This window comes from Pundamilia nyererei, unplaced genomic scaffold, assembly GCF_000239375.1.
Source record: "Pundamilia nyererei isolate P.nyererei 1_Seehausen unplaced genomic scaffold, PunNye1.0 scaffold00012, whole genome shotgun sequence".
Classification (NCBI taxonomy): domain Eukaryota; kingdom Metazoa; phylum Chordata; class Actinopteri; order Cichliformes; family Cichlidae; genus Pundamilia; species Pundamilia nyererei.
Window position 1 is genome coordinate 5,869,373 of NW_005187413.1, and position 16,171 is coordinate 5,885,543.

Below are 16,171 nucleotides of genomic sequence, written 5' to 3' on the forward strand. Positions count from 1 at the left end.
TGTGTGTGTGTGTGTGTGTGTGTGTGTGTGTGTGTGTGTGTGTGTGTGTGTGTGTAACAACAGGTTAAACAGTTCTTTTACTTAAGGTTTTTGTTGGTTGAACAGTTGTGGGAAGTCAAGTCCCAATCTTCAGTGAGGCAGTGACCCTGTCTGCTGTATGAATTGATGTCAACAGTCTGGTCTTCTATGTCAATGCAGTTGAAGCTTTGCTTTTAGCATACCAACTCACACGTCTTTGTCTCTCCTAGAAGTCACTCTGCACCTGATAACACAACACGGGTGGATTTCTTTAGTGAGAAACACTGGATTGTTGTCAGCAGCTAATGATGAATGACCAGCCTGTCATAAAGTCTCTAATAACCCATGCTGCTTGCAAAACGATTATCGCCTTATGTGCTTAAAAAGGGAGTTTATAGGGTTTGTTCATACACAAGTCGATTGCCTGGTTTCCAGGCGTGATGATCGGTGCACTAGGAACTCCCCTGACTCTAAAAGCCTGACCTAGTCTCTAAGAATCCCTTCATGCAAGGGTCAGTCGTCATTAGAAGCTTAAAGGAAGTGCCCTGCATAAAAAGTATGGCCACCCAAAGAGGCTGGCAAACAGTCACTGTGCTTTTCAGGCAGAGTCAACTTCTTTATTTATGTTGCCCTGCACAACATTATCAGAAGGTGAATTCTTAATAAGGAAACTGCCTCAGCCTGCTTGTTTTCCTCTGTGTTTGTTCCATATATTCCTACTAAGAAGAATTCTGGAAAATGTTTAGTGTAGCTGCAGTGCAAGAAGTGGTGATAAAAGTTTTTCAAATAAATTCCAATACTTTCTAATACACTGGCAAATTTTTAAAAATTGAAAAAAAAATCGTTTTGATTCAATACTGTTAACAAGCTGTCAGGAGGTCCTTCCACTTAACCATTGTCCTTGTGGCCTACTGACACCGAAACAACAAAGATGCTGCGAAATAATTGGCTGCCTGAGTCCTGAAGGACCACGAAGTGGTTGTTTCATTGGCTGTTTGAGTTGCATCTCTTTGCTGTCCAGTTAGAACAGTGAGGGGGAAAAAGCACTTGTTGCCAGGATACCTAAGATCAGTGTTTGTTCAAGGCGCTGGAAGTGAAAATAGTTGAAGAAAACAGACAAGTTAAAGTATGTTAGAGGCAGAGATAGGAGGCATATAAAGAATGAGCAGCAAAAAATAGAAGAAAGAACTAGACAGAAAGGAAAAAAGCACGATGAAAAATGAAAGAGCGAGGGGAGACTTGATAAAGCTGTCACTCCGAATGTGTCTCACCCATTTCTCATATGATGTAACTCCCCCCCCCTTTACTTGTGAATGATATCCCATTTTTTTCTGAATTTCTGAGAAGATGCTGTATTGTTTTTCCCTGAAAGACTTATTCTGTCATTCATTTAATTATGAAATCTTAGTAACACTGGGTATTGGAGAGGTTAGCACGATTGCCTCACATCAAGATCAGATTCGGTGGACCTTTCTGTGTGGAGTTTATATGTTCTCCATTCTCTCCAGGTAATGAGCCTTTCTCTCACAGTTCAAATATATGCATGTAAGCTGACTACAGGCGTGAATATGAGCATAAAAAGTCAACACTCTCTTTGTTTTGGGCAAGCCATAGACCAATGCCAACTGATGTTGGTGAGGCACTAGACAAAGAGTGATTCAAACCATCCCTAAGCTGAGTAACAAAATAAAGGTTCCAGCAGACCCTGGGACAGGGTTACTGGGTTCCTATCCTGGAGCCAATCCTAGGGTCAAGGGTGAGTGTCTGGTGGCCAGGCTTTAGCCCTAAGAAGCTACATTAGAGGCCGTAGGAGTTTAGTGCTTTGTGAATTAGATGGTATTAAGAGGTGGCGGTCTGTTCTCAAACTCCTGCCCCTGCAATCCAAACCTGGCTAAGTGGTAGAAAATGGATGGATGGATACGTGAATGGATGGCTGGATGGCATAATACAGTGTTTAGGACTCTGCTGGGAATGTTTGAAAAATGTGTACAAATTAAAGTGCCTTGATTGAAAGAATGTGGCAGTTTAACAATGAAGCATGTGAACAAGTCAAGCAATGATGAATCAAAAGTTTAAAAAAGCAGCTGATGTCAGTTGTTGGGTGTGTTTTTTAGGTATTTTACTGTCTGTGTATCATCATCTTTTTTTTTTGGACATATTCCACAACCTTTCCCAGACTTTGTATTTTAGGATTTAAAACAAAATCCTCACCCAATGTTATTTATGTTTTAAATGTTGTTTTCAGTTAACTCGACATGTTTGTAGATTTTAAAAAAAACACATAATGTGTGAAATTTGCAAATGTTTTTTCGCTGCAAACTTGTTGCTTGGGTAACAGATTGTTGTGTGTGTGTGAGCCAGGGCACTGATAAGGGCACTGCTTGTTCATGACACCTTGGTCTCATGGCGTATTATTATTATTATTATTATTATTATTATTTACCGAGGTAATTTGTCATTAATATAATGATGTGAGCTGTGAAAAAAAGAAAAACGTATTTCCCACCCCACCCTGATCCCATGGGGCTCCCCCAGCTGGACTATGCCTTCCAACACACTACAGATTGTGCACAGCAACAGTTCATAGAGACTGCTGTCCCATCTCCCCAGATGATCATCCAGTAGAGCATTCACAGAACACACCAGAATGAGCAGATCCATAGCGGCTCCAACACACATCCCACCAACTACAGTATCACTGCCAGACACCACAGGACATCCCAAGAGGTCCTGTATCCATGCCCCCGAAACTTTTCTGGCAGCACAAGGGGGGACCTACACAATAAGTCAGATGGTTTAATGTTATGCCTGACGAATAGTCTTTCTGATTAAACATTATTCTGTAGGAGAAATTTGAATGGAATTCTTTTGAAAGTTTTCATTTGGCATATTTAAGATACAACTGAGCTTACTCAAAGAATGAAGCCATAACTTCAGCCACATCAACCGTTCAGTGTCGTGCAATGCTAAAATTGTGCCAAGGGTATAAGCCTTCATCTCATTGGAAGCACAACCCCACATCTTCATATCAACAGCAATTTGTTTGAGCAATTCACCAAGATGCCCCAAGAACATTTAAACACGGGTCACTTCACTGAGAAAGCTTTAGACTGCATTCATGCACAATTTTCACCAGCACAAAAAGAAACTGTGAGGTAAGGTGAAAAGAAAAGAAGCCAGGGGAAATGCAAGACAAAGAGCCCAGTGCAACAGATCCCAAACTAATGTTCAACAAACTGGCTGCAGCCAATCCACAGCAATTATTCAGCCCACATTTCTTTCATCCCTTTGCAACACTTAGCCCGCCGTCCAACAAAAGATATTGTTTACCCTCATCAGTAGTGCAACATTATTAGACTAGCACTATCAGTGACAGTGTAAAACAATAAGAATGTGATTATTTATCTTAAGTCATAAACATACACGTGGGCACTGACACACACACACACACACACACCAGTGCACACGCTGACCCCACCTTACAGCTTTCTTAGGAGAGTCCAATAGCTTTCTATGCTTGGCATGAAAGGAGCGTTGAGTAGCTACCAACCAGGCCACCCAGTAGTGAGTGAGACCTGCCAGCAAAACCCCCGGGCACATGCCAGTAGAGCTGAGAAAAGCTGATATTGGTAGGATGAATATTAATTCATAGTGACTGCTACATAATACTAAAGCAACAACACGTACAAATGCAATACCAGTCTGAGGCTTCAGATCTTTCTGGTGCTGGCTAGCTAGCATATGCACAAAAATGAGAACATTGTTTTAAAGCAGCATAAAAGTGACAAAAAACAATACTCGAAAAAAGTCTTACTTTACTGAAAACACTCAATAAAGACTAAAGTCACTGACAAATGCAAAGGCCTGATCAATAAATGTGATAATAAATAATAATAATACATTTCTGCAGAGACAAGTCTTCATTTGTTCATAAGGTGTGACCAAATCAAATGGTCAACTTCACCTGTATGTTCAGCTGCGATGAAAATATCGGCCTTACCGCTATAGCAGCTCTCTCTCTGCCACCATTTGCTTCTCAGGGGATGCTTCTCATTTACATTTTATCATTTTATTTTCTTTGTCTTTTTAAACATACTGAGACAAGTCTGTAGTGGAGTAAAAATCAGATAAGGATAGCATGACAGATGTTAACTTTGATTAAGAATAGGTGTAATTAACTGGACATTATTAACTTGAGCTTATTATATAATATTATACTACAATATATTTCTAACTAACTAGACAGCTCATTCTCTTCCTCTTGACAGTACCTACTTTACAGATATAACACAGTTTGGAGTCAAATTTAAAGACATTAAAGTTTGAACTTATTTGACCTTGAAGAAGAGGTCAGAGGTCCAAAGTAATGTTAATTTATAATCCTGATATATATGTAAGAAACATAGTTTTAAATAGCTCTGTACAGCATTACTATTACTTTGACTTTGAGGACAATCTGTTTACCTTGAGGGAAAGGTGGAGTGCATTCTAAGAATAAAGATAAAAGACAGCAGTACTATTTCAGCACTGAGGACAGCGCCATGGATTGGAGTCAATACAGGGCAATGACTTAAAAAACCAACTATATCTTTGCCCTTTAGCAGAGAGGTGGCTGATTTAGGTTACTTTATAAAGCAGATTACTGGACAGCCACCAGTGGAACTAAGCCACTAGTGTTTATTGATGATGTTAATATTGCTGGTAGAGGTAGCTGGCTGAACAGTGAGGTATGTACAGAGCTATACTCTCCATACTCTCTACACTCAAAGGCCTCTTTAAATCCCTATGGACATGGATAAGATCTTAAATGTTTGGCGTGGATGACTTTGGTCAACATAAGATAACCCAAATCCTCAGGTGAGCACTCTTAAATGGGTGGAGGTTGTTATAGCAGCAGACTGATTTATATGTTTTGGTACTGTTTGGACACTAATGCAAAAAATATACAAAAGATAATGTGAGATTTTAAGTTAAAGGCCTACAGATACAGTAAAGGCCCAGAACTGGCTATTTATTAAAACCTTTATATTTGTGTATGTTTATTTAAGAGACCGCGCATATAAATTAATATGAGTGCTTAAATTCATCATGAAAATATGCCAGATTTAGCTACACAGGGTAAATCTAATGTTTTAATAAAACAGTATCAAAAGCAGGAAACAAACAAGAAGAGAGTCATTCCACATCTGCAGGAATCCAGCTACCCACTGAAAATATTCCATGTTTGAGCAAAATACACTACATTGCAAATTAAAACGCTAATCAAGCATGAAAATACCAGTTATATTGCCAGCAAACCTGAGTGAACTCCCAGTATGCATCTATGAAGCAACAGCCACAGTGCTAGAAACAGAGAGGACAGGATTAAAAGCCCTGAATTATACACAAACATAAAAAAGAGTTAAAACAGTAGCATAAACAAAGTCAAAACAGTCAATTAAGTAATCCAGAAATAAACAGCTTTCAGTGTTGTGGCATTAAGTAAACAGAGCACTTCCCATATCAGTTAACATCTTCATTTTCTTCCTTAAAAAAGATTATGTCATACTAATAATCTAATAGATAAAATGTTATCTTGATACACAAACAAAAATGATATAACAAAGACTTGAAGCAGAACACAGATCGCAGTTTCACAGGAATATGCTAGGGAACGCTTCCCACTAACACCTACCAGAAACCATCAAACCAACTATTTTACACTTTGTGGCTGACATGTGGATTGACCTCCTGCCTGAGCCTGTGTTTCCAGTGCTTGCTAAGCGTACACGCACTGCAAAACAGGAGTCCAAGCTGAAGGTAGCAGAGTGACCAAAATGGATAACAAATGTGTATACCAGGGTCAAATTTAGAAAGGCAAGGCTAAAATGGTTTGGACATGTGCATAGGAGAGGTAGGATGTTGATTATTGAGCTGCCAAGCAAGAGGAAAAGAGGAAGATGAGGTTCATGGATTCAGTGAAGGAAGACATGCAAAGGGTTGGTGTGACAGAGGAGGATCCTACAGAGATGGAGGCAGATGATCCGCTATGGTGATCAGCTGAAAGAAGAAGAAGATGCTCCCTTGGGCATTGGCACTGTTATTAATACTACTACTAGAAGGCTGTTGCTACTGATCTTAGTGATAGCAGGAGTGTAAAAGTATAAAAGAATATCAATCAAGTAATTGTACAAATATTTTAGTCTGGACCAAGCTGTTGGTATAAACATCCTTCATTCAGCATTTACCTGACAGGCATTGTGTCTCGCCATGCATTGTGATAGTGAGCTGAAGACTGAACGAGTGTGACACTGTTAAAATGTTGTCTTAATAATACCCTAAAAAGTAGAACGGAATGAATAACTGTGTCTGTAAAGTGATTTGGCACCGAAGACTTGTGTTGTTCACCCTTTTTTTTACCAGACTCGCTCCTCGGCGCTACATCAAAATTGCTTTCAGCAAGCAGCATGGCTCCAAAGAAGTGTTAATTAGTTAGATGGTGCAACAACTGAGATCATTTGTCATGTAATCTTGCACACAGCTGGGCAAAATGACAGAAAACCTTCTTGTTTATGACTTTATTTTGGGGGTTAGTGCAAATAACAAAGATTTATTTCCCAAATGTCTGCAGGAAATCCTCCTTCCATCACAAAAAAAATGCACTGGTTTTCTGAAATGGGGTTGTAGTTATAAACAGTCGTGATTCCACTCTATCATCCAAATGTTGAATATAGACTAAAATGTCAGTATTGATAACTGTCGTTTTGATTCACACAATGACCGTCTTGATGAGCAGCTACCCAGGTAATAATTTCATTCAAGCCCTTCACCTTGGAGATTTCTCATGGGTTCCTGGAAATATTAAACCTGATGTGCAATTATACATTCAGCTATTCTTAGCTCTGTCTGTCTACTATGCTCACCTGCCAGACAACCTTTTGATGAATGAGCTATTACCACATCCTGGAGTGTGGTGGACCATAGGTAATGAAGACAAACTGGAGATATTACCCAAATAATGGCAGCTGGTGGTCTCTTCCTCTCTGTTCTCTCTTTCACTTTCATCAGTCCTCCCCCTCTTCAGTCCATCCGTACATAAAGACGAAATGTTGATCAGTCTAGGAAATATGACACCTCTGCATCTTCCTCTGAATTTATCATTTCACTTATCGCTGCGTGACATCTTGGTATCGGCACAGTGAACAGGGGAATGGAGCAATTATACCTGCGAGGTTTTGAGGTAGAATGGTAATCACGGACCTGTCCATCTGCTGTCACTGGAGAATTGAGTGTGATTGTGTGTCTGAGAGACAAATATCTGGGCTAGGAAGTTTTTTGTGTATGTTCTTGGGTTATGCATCTAATTTGACAGAAGAAATGTGACCGCCAGAGCTTTACCTTTTTTTTTTCTTTCATTTTTTGGGTCCACTGACATTTAACTCATCAAGTTTTGATTTGAATCAACAGTTTTCCTTCTTATTTACTAATTAATTCATGCTCATCTGGTCAGTGTGATTGATTGTGACCAAACCAAAAAATGGAGTACTTGATGAACATTAAAATGATGAACATGATGAGAGAAAACAAATCCATCCATCCATCCTATTCTGCTTATCCAGTTCAGGGTGGTGGTGGTGGAACTGGGTTCCATGGGTTGAGAGTAAACGCATGAAAAGCCACCACTCTTTGCAGGGCCACCACTTTCAGACTGACAGCTAGTCGTACTTTCAAACCTATGGTACCTGTGGTCAATTTAGATACCACCAGTTATGCAAACATGCATGTCTTTGGACTGTGGGAAGGAACGGGAGTGCCTGGAGAGAACCCACACAGGCACACGGAGAACATGCAAACTTACACAGAAAGGCCCCAAACTGTTTTTGGATTAAAAGAACAGGTAGACATTTTCTCCTAAAATTATCAGTATCTCAGATTTTTATCCTTCACAAGAAACCACAGACGAATGCTACTTTTGTTATAACAGGCTGAAAGTCAGAAATATTGAAAACAGCAGAGACGGCAGACCTAACATTATGCCACAGATGACCTCTGCTGGTCAGAATTTTGCAATGCATGTTCCCACCTCCAGCCCTCCACTCATCCACCTTCAGTTCTCTGTGATGTTCATTCAGTCTCCTCGACTGACCCCTAGCTTTGCTGCATGTGAAATAATCAGCAACAAGAAAATGATCTCATACTTCACAAGTACAATGCAGTCTAACACGTGAACCATAAATCAACGCACTTTCATTATTGCTGTATTTTGTTTTGCAAGTTTCAACTCTGCCGAAAGGCGTGTCATATCTTTTTTTGGCTAGTTTGCATAGTAGCCATGGCCCTGAGGTGTCTTTGGGATATAATGAGTCACCACATAGTCACCTTTGTTTTGAATCAACCAACAACATAGCTGTTTGTGCAGTGAATGCAACGTGTGTGTTTTCCCATGTCATTCCCACAGTCCCATCCCCCCAACAGGAACCATAGTCTCCCCTTATCCCATTAAGACAATTGCCAAGACTGGCATTCAAACGTGTGCACGTGCGTGTTTGTGCGTGCGTGCATGTGTGTCCGAAAGCACACACACCCATACACACACATATACGGACGAATGCACACAAATATACTGACCCATACACACACACTGGGCAGAGAAAGAGTAATTTCAAAATCAATCCTTTTGAAGAAAAAGAGTGAAAAAAGAATGAGAGCCTCAAAACCTCAACCAGTGTTGGCTGATTGTAAAGGACTGTCAGTTACCGCAGTCTTCTATTGGGCCAAAGGGAAGCAGCAGGATTCAACTTGGGGCCCAGTAAAGGGCTATTCTTCCTGGAAATCAGCCCTCGCACATGGACTTGAATGCGGCCTGAGGCTAATCTCCTGAGCTGTGGGAGTCCAATCTATATTCACAGGCTGTGCGACCCCAGCAGGCACGGCCATGCATGCTGATGCCACTACACACAGCACTAAGCTAGTGCTAAAGCTAAGTCAGGGTTAATGCTAATGTGTCCATCACATTTGCTCTGCAAATATGGATAAGGATATATTTTAAGATGTATAGAAATAAAGTTTCCAGTAATAAAGAATAAACAAGAGAATATTTTCTTGGGTATGTTGAAACCTTTTTGTGATCCCCATAATAAGGTACCGAACTACATTATTCTTTCCAGCAAACATATTAGAACATAATTAGGACATGAAAGGGATGTAAAATAAATTAGCAACATGCCATTTCTCACTTAAAATCTTCTATTCATCAAGCCATGTAAATAGCTTTGTGTTTTGTTTTTGTTGTATTTTTAATGTCCCGGGTTTTGTGTACTTTACCTCCTCCTCCAGAATAAATGTATAGCATCAAACTCCCAAAAAAAAATTCCAGTGCAAGTCACGAAAATGGTGTGAACAGTTTTCATGCACTTGAAGTAGAAAGCTGTTCACAGCCAGGCCAAGTGTCATCTCAAATTGCTGAGAGCATCATGTGTGGTCTGGTCCATGTATGGTGACCTGAATTTGGGCAAGAAATAGAACTGGTTTGGATTCAGGATCCAGACTTGAGCCAGCATACATGGGCCAAATCAGGGGTGTAATTAATATATTGTACCTGTGCCTGATTATTTATCTGGCAAAACCAGGTTTGGGCCATTACTATAGGCCAAACTATTGTGGCTAAAAGGATTGGATTGGGAAGCATACATTGCAATCAAAACCTGTCAGACTGAATGAGTCCCAACAGTTGTCACACTGGTATTTAAAATGAGCTCAGAGGGAAGTTATACTGTAGTAAGTATGGATGTCCCATTCTAGTAATAGTTTCCTAAAAACACACTAAACAAGCTGTTAAACAAACACACTGGTCAAGGTTATACTCATTACTGTTGGTGAGTGGCACATGAGGGACGACGGTCATCGTCATCTATTAACCTGAGGACACCTTCACTATCATTAGATGCTGACCGTGTTTTCATTACCTCATTAATAATGTTCTCAGCAATGAATCTACTCCTCCTCAGCGTGTGCTTAACCAGCCAGCAGTCGATTAATAATCTGCATCTTATTCTGCCCTGATGGCTCAGTGAAATAACAGCCCGCATGTCAATGATTGAAACTGCACCCTTTAATTTATCAGCCTCTTATTTGAAACGCTGTGTGTGTTAATGGAGAGAGATTTTCATTCCTGTTGTGGCTTTTCATTATGACATGTATGATGCAAATTGATAGCTGATTAGACGGGATTTATTTTTTCCTATCAACAGTGGTTAAAGTGCGATTTTGCAGGTGTGGGGAGCCTAAAAACATAAGAAAAAGAAATACTTAGAAATAAGCCACATAACATCTTGTTTTGTGAGGTTGTGATCAGCTGACCTGTGTTGGTACTCAGATATTTATTGCTCATTGTGGATGTAGCCAACTGAACTTAACAAGACACATTCAAATGTTTAACAAGCTGTATGTGTAATTTTCCAAACCCTATATGCTAAAAGGGTAGAAGTTGATGTAACCTATCATTGACCATGAACACCATATGTGCTCTATGTCAGCCCAACTTACCAGTTTAGCCTTCACTAAACCGTATCACACTGCTTAGTGTGGTACACAAATCTAGTTTACTTCAATTTCTTTTGTGAGATGGTTCATAGAAACACATCAGGCACACATAATGTATAGATCTAATATCTGATTTAAAGAATCAGAATAAATGAATGAATTATATTTTATAACAGTAAAATTTAAAAATGTCGTGTTTAACAGCTAAGCAGTGTTTACCTTTGAAAATAATCTCACATTTCCTCTTCTGTCTCTCATCTTTTTATCTCTTAATGTCACAAACTAATGTCTCTCTCTCTCTCAGTAACATTGCATTAGCTCCCAAACACATTTGTAGCTAACTGCTCAGAAACGGTTTGTGTTTTTGGTGATATTTGTTGAGCTGTTTGAAAAGTTGCATTCGAAATTATTACTTCAAGTTACTGTTCATGCTTGCTCCTCTTCTGTGTTACTGTAGATACTGAAGTACAGCAACCATGAGTTTACATCTACATCATGAATACACCAAAGGGATAAGAAGAAAAACAACAACCACGGCATGTTTTTATTTTCTTATCAGTGAGCACTGGAAGCAACGTCAGGCTGCAGTACATGAAAAATGTATTGACAGTAATATGCATTAACCTGCCTATGAAATGTCATTGCTTATTATCTAATGGTACTGGAAGTAATTGTGTCAAAAGTCATCATCTGCCAAACAGTGATTGTTGTCATTTGCCAAAAGAATTCATTTTTCTGTGTTTAAACTGTCTAAAAGGACTTATTATAAGTCATCTAGAAAGAACATGTCACAAATGTAAAGTCTGCAATCATTATGTTGACTAAGTGAATTTCATATATCATTTATTTTATTCAGAAAAAAAGATTAAATATCTCTTTTTCAAGAGACGTGGCCAAAAGGGGAGTAGAAATTGGAACAAAGGGGCAAGATTCATTGTAATGTAGACCACAGAGGAGTTATTTTTTTGGTATAACCCCTTCATAACCCCTTCATGTTGACTACAGCTTAGCCCCCAAATATTAACAAGAATATTGCACATAAAAACCCCACAAACAGATATTAGCAATCGCTTTTTGGCAGATGATCACCTTTTCTTCTGCCCTCTGAAGCATTTTAGCACCCTTTAGCTTGTTGTTTTGATTCCCCTGTCTGTAGCTGTACTGTTTTGGTCTTATTTGCTAAAAGGAAAAAAACTAAAAAACTATATATCCTACAAGCACAGCTAAAGCTAGGCCAAACAGGGCTAACAATACAGTATGTCGCTGGTGAACACAGTGAAACATTTATCAGTTAAAGAGAAAGGTTGAAATGAGAGTATTAAATTTTCCCTAAAACTCCAAGTACTGATGATGCCTAATTTATACCAGAAGTTACAAATGTGTAACTGCTGTAGCTGACACAACAACACATTAATTTATGAAGGTAAACATGTGAGGCTGTAGGTGTGAGAGCTTGCAGAATAAGATGTGACAATGTGTATGCGTGAGATTTTCAATCACATTACCTGTTTCCCTCTCAGCATGGACATCTTCTCATAGGCTATTATAAAACCTGAATTTCTTTTGCACCCAGAGGAGTCTCCTCCTCAGTATTATCAAAATATTATCAAAAATTCAAATGACACTCATTACTGGCTTCATTTTTCACAACTGCATGCAATGTCATTCATTTATAAAGTTGTTGCTTGGAATGTGATTTTTTTCCCCGATTACAATCAAGCTGTTCAAGTTTGTTTTCAGAGCGGCCAAACACCCTGATAACAGCCTATGACAGAAAGTAAAGGACAAGAAAATAAGGGTAGTTGTTTTGCATCTAAATGAATCTAATACATCCAACTGAATGATGTGATGACAACCTCATGAAAACATACTCTGCTGCAGAATGACCAGCCTATATCATCACAACCTCTGTCTCATAATACAGACATACAGATGTTCTCGCGATCTTCCCGTGGATGAACAAGGACATATGCCATCTCTAGTGAAATACTGCCCTCCAGTGGAATCAAACTTTCAGATAAACATCAACCAGGACCTTTCTATTACGCAACAAAAAATAAATAAAAATAAATAATGACTGAGTTTGATTATATTGATACTGGCAGGTGTAGTACATTTTTAATAAAGTCGAGAGAAAACTCATGAGAACTTGAAAAGAAGGCAAGCTCCCAACACTACCATGATCTGAATGACTGATAACTTACACAAACTTAGTGGAAAAGACATCATCAAGCCTTCCATCTCAACACTGGAGACCAGTCCCATGAGAACCTTTTGGACATCACCAGATTTCAGGTATGGGCAGATGTTCTTCCACATTTTTAAATGTATTTCACTTAAACACAACTCCTTTAACGAGCACAACCTAAAATTTCAATACTTGGACTTCTGTAAGTACTTGAACATAGACTTGTGTAATTTGTCCAAACCAAAATAAATACTTTCCGCTCCTTCATTACCATTGCTTAAATGACATGAGCAAGGCCTCTTGGGCTCTACAAACAGATAAAAGTGTTGCTGTAATGAGCAGCTTTAGGTGTACCTGGGTGAATATCAATGTAGGCTCCCTCCAAAACTGTACTAAGATTGAGGAGAAAATCACACTGCTACTCAGACTCATTTGGTCATCACTTTCATTTTTTTTTTCAATGCTATATTAGTCCTCCAAAAGTGGTTAAAGTGTACGTGTCTCTATAAAAACCTCTCAGAAGCATATACTGTTTCTCCTCTGTCACGTTCATGTTCTGATATTGTCTCTCTCGCTGCTTTAGATCCATCTTCTTGTGTTTGCAATACAGTACACGTGTTAGCTTTCCACTCTTGGTGAGTTAATCTGAAAACAAACTAGATAAACTCACACAACACACAACATCAAAGACAAATGACACTGGTGAAAGATCATTTTTGAGGAGAGGTGACTTTAAAGTATCTGGACCCAGTGTATTTATTTTCCCTTCCACTACACAGCTGGGTCCAGTCAGGTGTAGTCTGTGGTGTTCCGGCTATGATGTAGTGTATGATATATATGCACACATATATATTTAAAACCCGATGTGCTCTTTTTACCCTCTAAAATTTGGTGTGGAGTTTAAAGGTACCCTGTGGAGTTTCAGATCAATAGTCACACTTTCAACATCTGTCTGTTTTCAATTTTTTGAATCATGCACATTCACCATACACACTGTTCCTGTTTTGTTTCTTCTCACAGACCTCTCATAAAAATTGATGTAGCTGCTGTGACATTACCCACTGGTGTTTAACCCTTTATCGAAAGCCTCAAGTGTAATATGTTGGTTATTGGCCACTTGTTTTTTGTAAGAACTACTAGAAATTTAAAAATTCTGAAAAATTCTTGTGTAGACTGTAAAAGTAACTGTGCACATGCAAACACTCTCAAAAGGCATCAACGCTACAAAAATAGTGAAGAGTTCCAGTTGATGTGACTGATAGTAGCTGGCTTCTAGTCATGGTTAAAAAAAGATGGATTCGAAAGGTGAAGTCAAAGTAGAAGTGCCTGAAACCTGCATTGTTTCAGGCACTAGGAGGCAATAGCTGAGAATGAAAAATAATAACTATCATCCTGAGAACCAATGAAAAAGGCATCTTTCATTGTAACTGATTTTGTGATTTCCTGCCTGTTTGGAGGCTACCCAAACACATGAGATATCATTGGAAAGGCCAGGATGTCCTCTACTGAGTACAAATGGACTTTTTAGGGTAGCTCAAGTAAGTAAGAAGATACAGACCAAAAACAAATGTCCATTACAGAGGACATTCATGAATAGGATAGGTCTCAGGAGGCTATGGAAAAGGCTGACTGCCAGGACCTCAGCAGGGATGAGAACAGAGGATAATTCATAGTCACTGGTACCAACTTGTGACTTACAAGTGAGTGATCCCTGAGCATGTACTTAGATCCATCCCTTGTAGTCACATCTGGTTCCAAAAGGATGACGAGGATGAAAATATTCATTTTATCAATCAGTGGGTGATGTTACTGTAGCTAAGTCAATCTGCTCATTATGGCTTTGTTTCACACGGAACCTTAAGGACACACATAAATATGATATATACATTCAAATATTAAATATTAGTTTAAAAGAAAACTCTATAAGGCACCTTTAACTCATGGTACTAGTTTGAAATTTTGTGTTAAAATTAGCTTTAAAAATACATTTTGAAGGCAACAGTAGAGAGCTTCCTTTGGTTGAACCTGTTACAGTGCAAAAGTGTATTAGAGCAGAAAATAAATAAAAAGGAAGGAAGAGAGAGAGAGAGAGAGAGAGGGAAAGAAGAACTGACTCACAACAAAAGTCCTGGCCCAACTTGAAATGAGGACGTAGCAATTATGTGGTCGTCGCCTAGGTCGCTCTGGTGTTTCCTCAGTATAAGCGGTCATAAAAATAAAAGGATTTTAGGTGAAGAACATCAGGAAGTTCTTTCTCAGTGATGCTGACAATCCTAAAATTTGTGAAATCCTTTGAAGTAAATCAGTAAAGTTGAAGAAAGAAAAAATAACAGAAAACAGTGAAACAATCAAAGTCATCACTGACATTACAAAGCGACGTACACCAAATCAGAACAGGACATGTTAGATGGGGCCAGGACACACCATGCTGGGTCATGCTGCTCTGGGAGATTTATTTAGTGATTTTTCCTTTTTTTTTTTGTTCTTTTTTTTGTTTATTATGTTGTTCACTTGCGCTGTCAGGAGTGTAGTAAATGGGACAGTCAAGCAGCAAGAGTCACAGTTCATCATCATCATCATCATCATCATCATTATCATCATCATCACTATCACCACCATTATTATCATTCTCCTAATGGTATCATAATAATAATTTCATCATCATCATCATTATTGAACTTTTTCCTCAAGCTAGAAAATAATTTACATCACATTGTTTTTACTGACTTTTGAGACCACAAACATTCCAGCAACACACTCTAGGAATAAGGGTGGGTAACAATCAGAAAAGCATGACTTTTTGCATAGTATTAAATGAACAAAGACATTGAGTTCTTTATTTACAATTATTGTATAGATAAAAAAAAATATCATAAAAACAAGATGAACACTTAAATCACTTACCCATAAATGGCTAAGTATGCCAAAAAAGTTATTTGTTGGCATTTCTCTTTTTCTTTGTTCCACAAACTGCATGCTGCTAAATACAGTACATCGAGGCAGGTGAGAGTATATTGCAAAAAGTATCATCGTCATCATTATCAGTGTCATCGTCAAAGTTATTATTGGTTCCTACAGCACGTGTTATGATTGGGATGTAATCACGGTGTTTTCTGACAGGAGCAGTGATTGATCACATACAGCCAAACGGCTGCATCGGCAGTATGACTCATTGTGGTGCATGATGGGAGATGTAGTCAGGAGGAGCTCCTGTGTCCACACCAGTGGAGTTCCTGTCCTCGATGGACTCATCGCTGTATTTACAAAGATTATTTTTTAAACTCAGTTTCTTTGCATCCCCTTAAAGCTGAATGTCCTCCCGGATGTAAAAGTGGTTTGAGAATATTGGCTCAAGTCTTTTTTAAAATATTATTATTATTATTATTGAAAAATGCTATTGTTTTGTATTTGTTTTGTTTATTGTTTTACAGTTTTTACAGAGAA